This window comes from Martes martes, assembly GCF_963455335.1.
Source record: "Martes martes genome assembly, chromosome: 16".
Lineage (NCBI taxonomy): Eukaryota > Metazoa > Chordata > Mammalia > Carnivora > Mustelidae > Martes > Martes martes.
Genome location: NC_137904.1, coordinates 40,378,623 through 40,386,336, shown reverse-complemented (window position 1 = coordinate 40,386,336; position 7,714 = coordinate 40,378,623).

Sequence of the window (7,714 nt, the reverse complement as noted above, 5' to 3'; positions counted from 1 at the left end):
TCCCCGCCCTCAGAGGGCCCCCATTCTGTTGGGGGGGAAATGCCTCTAATTTGGTGGGGGAGAGCCAGATGCTGCCTGTGGGAATAAGGGAGACACAGTCCAGGGATCCCGAGCGGGGGACAGCAAACAGGGCTTGGGTGGTGTGCCGTGCCACGCCAGGGGTGAGTAGGGCGCTCAAGTCTGAAGACTTGTCAGAAAAGGGATGTTGAAGCTGAGCCCTTACTGAGAGTGGCGTCAACAGGCTGGGGGAGGAGAGCGTTACTGGCAGAGGACGCAGCTCAGCAAAGGCCCCGAAGAGAGAGACAGGAGAGCACATGGGGGCGTGGTGAGGCTCCTGTGCCTGGAGCCCAGAGAGAAAAGGTCAGCGGGGCCAGATGGGGAAGGGCTCACAAAGAGAGAGGCTAAGGGGTCTGGACTACGTTCTGAGAACACTGGGGAGCCACTGAGGGATTTTTAAGGGTGGGGGTGTGCCACAGACAGATTTTCTCTGAGAAAGCCCTTGCTCTGGCTGCAGTGCGGAGGCTGGAGTGTGGCAGGAGAGGCAGGGAGGTGGAAGTCAGTGGCCCGAAGTAAAGAAAGCCTCAGCAATGGTGAGAAGAGGCCATTCAGAAAAGCTCCTCAGAGCACACAGAATTGGGAGCGGGGGATGGAAAGGGCTTCTACTGACCTAGGGTCCCCGGGGGCAGCGGAGCAGAGAGCCTGATAGACATCATACCACAATTCGCACCCCCTCTCCCAGCACATTGCGGAAAACCCTCTCTGTCCTCCTCCACCCTAACCTCCATGCCTTTTTCTCTAATTCCCCCACAAGGGCAAAAACACTTATCAGCCTCCCATCTGTAATGTGGCCCTCAGAAGGGTCCGTGAGGCCCCTTCGAGCTCCTCTGCACTCTCTGCCTTGCTCCAGCCATCCTCATCCTCTTCTGGGATCCCCCTACACCGGCCCTCTTACAATTCTTCAAGCTTCAATATTCCATTTGGCCACAGGGCCTTTGCACATGCTGCCCTTTCTGTCTGGAACACCTGCTCCTTCTTTCCCAAGTGCTTCCTTGGGGAGGCTCTCACCATAATCTAGACACAAATCAGGTTTCTCGATTCCACGTCCAGAGGACATCGTGTTCCACTCCTTTTCTTCAGAACTCTTTGCAATCAGGGACCATTTGAGCGATTATTTGATTACTGTAAATGCCGGGAATCCAGAGACAGGGTCTGGTTTTGCTCACCTTCTAATCTTCAGCACCTGGCCTGGCATAGAACTGGTGTACCCAACAAAAATTTGTGGAATAAATGAGTGAATGTGCTTTAAAACAGCACTGTCCAATAGAAATATCGGATATACATGATTTTACATTTCCTAATAGCCCCATTTATAAGAGTGAAAAGGAGCAGGTGAGATGAACTTTGTATTTTATTTAACCCAACAGAGACAAAGGATTATTTCAACATATAATCAATACTTTTAAATTATGAATGAAATGTGCTAAAATTTTTTTCCTACTAAGTTTTCAAAATTCAGTATGTATTTTATTCTCACAGCCCATGTCAATCTGGACTAACCCTGTTTCAAGTGCTTATAGCTGCATATGTGACTGGTGGTCATCACACGGGGCAGCCAGCTCTAGGGGGTCACACCTCCCAGAGCAGGGACTCATTTGGAGCCTCTAGTGGGCTCCAAGGACCAACAGAGGCTGCCTTGCTTCCTCCCACGTTATCAGTCCCTTTAGAACTGTGGCTTTTAGTTTCCTCTTCCACCACCAACCCCTACCCCCATGGCCTCTCTCTTCTCTGCTCAGGCTGGGAAACCTCCCTTTATCCGTTTTATTCTCTAGGCTAGTGGATGAGACCCTTCATCTTTGCCCGCCCATCAGGGCCCCTTTTCTTCCCCTAGTGCCTCCCTTCCCTCTTTCATCCAGTTCAATGAAGCCAAGACAAGATTAGAAGCATGTGAAAGTCCTCTTCATTCAGTGAGGAGGGGTGTGGCACCTCTACTGAGCCTGGAGCCCAGTGCTCCAGGGGGCTGGGCCAGAGCTGGGGTCAGGAGGAGACATTTCCCATGATGCTCCAGGCTTTGGGGAGGAGGGGGTCTGCTGACCATATGCCTGGGGGACATGGTCGTCTGATAATGTAAAGCAGATTCTCCCCAGCTTTGTGGCAGCTGGTGGGCAGAAGGCCAGGGGACAAAACTGATCCCCCAGGCTTCTGGGCGCAGGAGAGCAGGCCCAAAGGGGGCACCTTTGGCCTCCTGCCCCCTCTTTTCTGACTGCCCCCGACACCTCTGCCCTTACGCGGACCCTCCCAGCTACGCCAGACTCCCCACAGCAATCTGCCTGCTCTGGGCTCTCTCCAGCCCCTGCAAAGTCCCCCAATTCTCAGCACATGGCCTTGATGGTCTCTGGGGCAACGCCCTCATTCATACAGGGACCCAGTATTCTTCCCAAGGGAGACGCTGACAGGGAGGCCCTTCTCATCCCCACGTGCAGGGGGATTCCTCCCAGGCCCCACTGAAAGTTAAGGCTCTGCACAGTGGTCTCCATGTCCACACCCCAATTCTACCCTCTCAGTCCCCCAACTACATCAGAAGATGCCAGGAACATTTTCCTAGGGGAAGAATACTCAGGAACATTCCAACTCTCACCCTCCATCCCCCAGGGCCCTGCGTCCAACCCTCTTCCCACAGCATCCGGGCACTTCCCAAACCCTGTGCCTCCCTCCCAGCAATCCCCGCTCTGGCTGTTTCCAGCAATGTTCCCAAAGGGCTCCTGGGAAAGGTAGGACTGGGTCTCCTCCCTGCTCTGAGGCTCCCTTTGGAAAAGTCTGGGAATCCTCCCGTCCCCCTCCCATATTCGAGTGACTCATAGAATCTGGTGGTCCTTGTGCGTCATCCAGCAGGAGCCCAACGTCCCCCTGAGAAGCCCTCCATGCTCTCTGGCCTGGGCTTGGGGCTCAGCGTCCACATTCCAGGGGCCCAGCCCTACCCTGGGGCCTACAGCTTCAATCAGCAGTCCAGATGGTTCTCATTCTACTCTTACAGACCTTGCGATACCAGCAGTCCGCGCCGGAGGTGCAGGCCAGGGGCACGGAGCAGCCCTGCTTCCATGGGTCAGTCTTGGAGCCCAGGGAGGCCACACGGTCATGACCTCCTGGAAGATGGTGCTGAGAGCCGGGAAGCTGGCCACCTGGGAGCTCCCCTCTCCTCGCCCTGCGTACCAGTTCAGATTCTTGTTGCAAGAGAGAGAAAACCCAACCCCGGGGTGGTTTAAGGGAATGTACTGTCCGTCGGAAGGGAAGGTCTAGGGGTGGGGCCAGCACAAGGCCACAGATCGGCTCAGAGGTTCCAACAGCATCCCAGGACCTCGTTTCTTCCTCTCCATCTCTTGCCTTCATTTCCTTCTCTGGACGATCCCCTTGTGATGATAAGGTGGCTGCAACAGCTTCGGGTCCAAGCCTGTGGGAATGAGAATGCCTAAGTTCTAGAATCCCCCCAGAAGGTCTCCAGGCGTCCTGGGTTCCGACTGCCCCAGCCCCGTGGCCATGGAATGGCGATCACTGATTGACTAAGGTGGGGTCACACTCCACCCCGAGGCAGGAGTGTCACCCCTCTTGATGCATGGGGATTGGGTTGGGGGCACAGAACTAAGGTACAGTTACCAAAAGGGGGTAAAGGACAAATGTAGCCCCCAACCTAGCTCAACATTTGAGTTCCTTCCTCCTCACCAGGCAGCTGGAGCGAACCTCCACCCCCAGACCCAAGTGCATCTTTCTAGTAAGAATCTCCATGAAACAACACCGACATTGTGGTCAGGGGCAACCAAGAGGCATTGGGGTCCCGAAGGTGGAGAAAGTCCTCGTGGCTGCAGGGACCTGAGGGGGAACCTGGAGGGGAGGCTTTGACCTGAGCCTTGAGGAACGGGCAGGATTTGGATTGTGGGGGGTGGAAAAAAAGGTGGTGAGAATATTTCAGGCAGAGAAAACAGCTGGAACAAAGACCAAAGAAAGAGGAGCAGGGAGGACTCAACTTTGACTGGCATAAATAATAATGGGAACAAGGTGAAGATCAGGCCAGAGCTAGCAGGGACCCCAATGCCAGCCTGAGGAATTTGGACTTAACGGGCAGCTACTGTGGTTACTGAAGCAGGAGAATGTTCTGGAAGAACATTCCGGAACATTCTGGAAGAAGAGGCAGGAAGTCCCACCGGGAGACTGGTGCTTCAGGCACGAGAACTAGCAGTGGGGAGGAAAAGAGGGGAGGAACTCAGGAAATATTAAGCAGGGAGAATGACCTCGTGCTGGCACTGGATCAGATGGGAAACAGCACAGCAGAGCAGAGTCTCCATGACTCCCTGTCTCCAGCTATGGCAGCCAAGGGCACTGATGGTGCTATTCATCGAGTCGGCAGCCCTGAAGGAGGAGCAGGCTTTCGTGGAAGATCTTGTATTCCCTGTTAAGTTGAGAAGCCTGGGAGCCATTCAGGGGAGAAAGGCAGGAGGCATTTGGTTATACATGTCAGGAGCAGGGAAATTCCAGGGCTAAAGTGGAATGTTTTTAATCATCTGCTAGCCATTGGGTGAGGTCCCTGCTGGACAGAGGGAGGGTGCCCAAGAAGAAGGAGACAGAGATGACCAAGAAGGGCCAGTCGGTGAATGCTTGGACCTTGCAGCATCAAGGAAGCCTAAGAAAGGAGCCAGTTACCAGGAGGAGGGACAGGTGATCCCCAATACCAGTGCTATGGGGACACCTGGATTTGGAGGGGACTGGGATGAGCCACTGGATTGGTGGAGGGGTGCAGGAGACAGATGGCAGTTTTCAGAGGAAAAGAGGGCAGGGAGACAGTGGAACCCCTGTATGGCTTCTCCTAGAAGCTTTGCTGAGAGGGGAAAGAGATGCGCTTTGCCTGGAGGAGAGATGTCGCTATGGGGAGGAGGAGAAAGGACATGATCTCCAAGGTCAAAGAGGGCTGACCTTGAGCCATCCCTCTCCTCTTGGACTCCAAAGCCTGGCTCCATCAGCCCAGCCCCCTGTGTGATGTCCCACAGCCTCGAGGGGCCAGGCCAGCAGAGGGGAGTGTGCTTTGGTCCTCAGGACCCTTCCCCTCTTGTTGCCCCAACCGTCTCACCCTCCATCCCCCAGCCATTCCTTGGTCCACCTCTCATCCCTCTCACTGCCCCAGTGCAGGATTAATTGGCAAGAGCCAGAGCCTCATTCTCAAGGAGCTCCAAGTTCAGTTAAAAGGAAGAGGGAGATTGTCAGAAAATCTACATGGAATCGGATTCTGCCAGGAGAGCCACGACCCAGATCCCTCGTCAAAATGCCACCTCGTTTGAGACTTTACTAAGCAGCCGTTGGGTTCTGTGAGTGTCTCACTCACAGGGGAATGACTGGCTGAAAGCCAGGGCAGGAGTGAGAAAGCTGACAGCATTCACACTGGATTCATGCAGAAGCCACCTGGCTGGCTCTGGGCACCAAGGCCCGCCTCTTCCTGGGGTCACACATGGGCTGGGCACGTGCCCAGAGAGTGCCACATGCCTGTCAGGCTGAGGCCTGCCTCGCGCCTCTCCAGGGAAGCTGCCAGAAGCCCCGGAGCAAATGACTCAGGCGAGGGGCGGGCCAGATCGGGCACCCTGCCCTCCCCACCTCCGAGCATCCCCAGCACCAGGTGCAGGCTAGTCAAGGGAGGGAGCATGGGTACCAGGGGTGGGGGCTTGGCCTCCTAATCTGGGAGCATACTATCCTTAATAGGAGGGAAGTGGGCTTGTCAGACTGGCCTAGAGGCTGTCTCAGGCTGACCCACACTCAGAGCTGGTGCCTCCGATGCCAGGCAGCCCTCCGTCAACAGAGTCTCCATCGAGGAAGAGCTGGCACAAAGGATGGGTCTGGGGAGGCAGGGAGCCTGGAGGGGGACTGGAATTCAGTCAGAAGGATGGAGGGTGAAAATAAGCTGACCCCATTTGAATATTTCCTAAAGTCTCCTTCCCCTTCCAGGATCCCCTGCCCCCTTCCACAGAGTGGCAGGGACAGCTGGAACCCACCAGGGGAAGAAGAAAGGGGATCCCAGTTCAGAGCCTGGTGTCTTAACCTTGATGCCGCCACCGAAACCCCCTCTCCTCCGTGCCCAGCCCCCCACCCAGGCTGCAGGAGGCCGGCGCCACTGGGAGCCTGGCTGGGAGCCACATAGGCCAGCCCTGGTGGAGGGGCAGCCTGTCACAGCCACCCTCCAACCTTGTGCCTGGACCCCTGTGCGTGTCTCCACCTGCCTGCTACTCTGCCAGTCACTCTGCCTGTCACTCTGCTGGTCCACGGAGACTCCTCGGGGTTTGAGACCTTAATCTGGGATTCGGATAAGTCTGCCCTTTGGAGACACTCCACCCCTTCCAACACTGGGCTCTGCTGGATCTCGCTGGGCAGTCCCACACGAACTGTCCCTGAGCCCCTAAAATGAAGGCTCCAGGGCCCTGCCAGAACCCTCCTCCCACTCTTGCCACAGCTCATTTTGGCTCTGTCACCCAAGGGACACAAGTGGAAAGAGTGTGGGTTTTAGAGTCCCATAGTCCTGGGTTCAAACCCCAGCCTCGCCACTTCCTAGCTTGGGGGTCTTGGGCCCAGTGGTTCGCATCCTGGCAGAGCCTTTGTTTCTCAGCTGTAAAATGGGAATAGATGGTATCCACGTGGGAGATTTTCTGTGAAACTTAAAGTTAATATATGGGAGGCTAGAGCTCGCACAGCCCTGGGGCCCATCTGAGCCAGCACCAGTCCGACTCTGCCCTTCTAGGCCGTCTCCCACCCTGCAGCCAGCCTTGCGTTCCCTGAGGACAGGCTGGACTCTCCTCTTGAGGCCTTTATTGCTGTGCCTGCTGCCTGTGGGGCCTTCTCCCCAGCCCTTTCCTACTCTTCCAGGAAGCCCTCCGAACCTCCCTCTCCCATTGCCTCCAGGATCTCCTCAGCACTTTGCATACAAAGGACCTTACTCCAAGTGGGCTCCTTGCTTCCTATCTTTTATTAGATTTATATCTTCATAGCTTTACAAAATCTTTTATTAAATTTGAAGCTGATTCCTCTTGGCAACCCTTCCCATCCTCACTGTGATCCCCTCCCCCCCAGCACGTGGGGGCCCACGAGGTGCCCCAAAACCCACGGAGGCTGATTGTCTTCCTCTTCCCTGGAGCGAGCCCAGCCCATCTCCCTTCGACCTGCCTGGACCCACTTCCACACGGAGACCTCACACCAGGGCCCTGCCACTCAAGGGGAAGCCGAATGGTACTTGGCTAGAGAGAGAACTAGCGAGCAAAGAGAGAAGCACATTAACGCGGGCGGCCCTGTGATTTAATCCAGCCTGACACGGTTTGGCAAAAGCCATTCATGGGTGTCCCTCTGGCTCCAGCCAGGCCAGCAGCTCTCGCCTTCCCCCATTCTTGGCTGACAATGTGGAGAAGGAGAAGCCAGCCACAGACACCCGTTTGCAAGACAGACGTAGCCTGGGCCTCCGGGCTGGAGCTGGAGCAGGGCTGTGGGGAGGGGTGGAAGTAAAGCCGGGGACAGTTCGGAGTCTGGCTGCATTGCCAGGGCCGTGGAGACTAATGCATCAGACACCTGTCTGCTTTCCGGACTGCTCTCCCCCACCAGACTCCCGACACAACCCCTTTTTGACTTTTACTAGGTCCCTTCATTTCACCTGAACTGTAAGCTCTGTGGGATCAAGGGACTGGCTCTTCCTGATCAA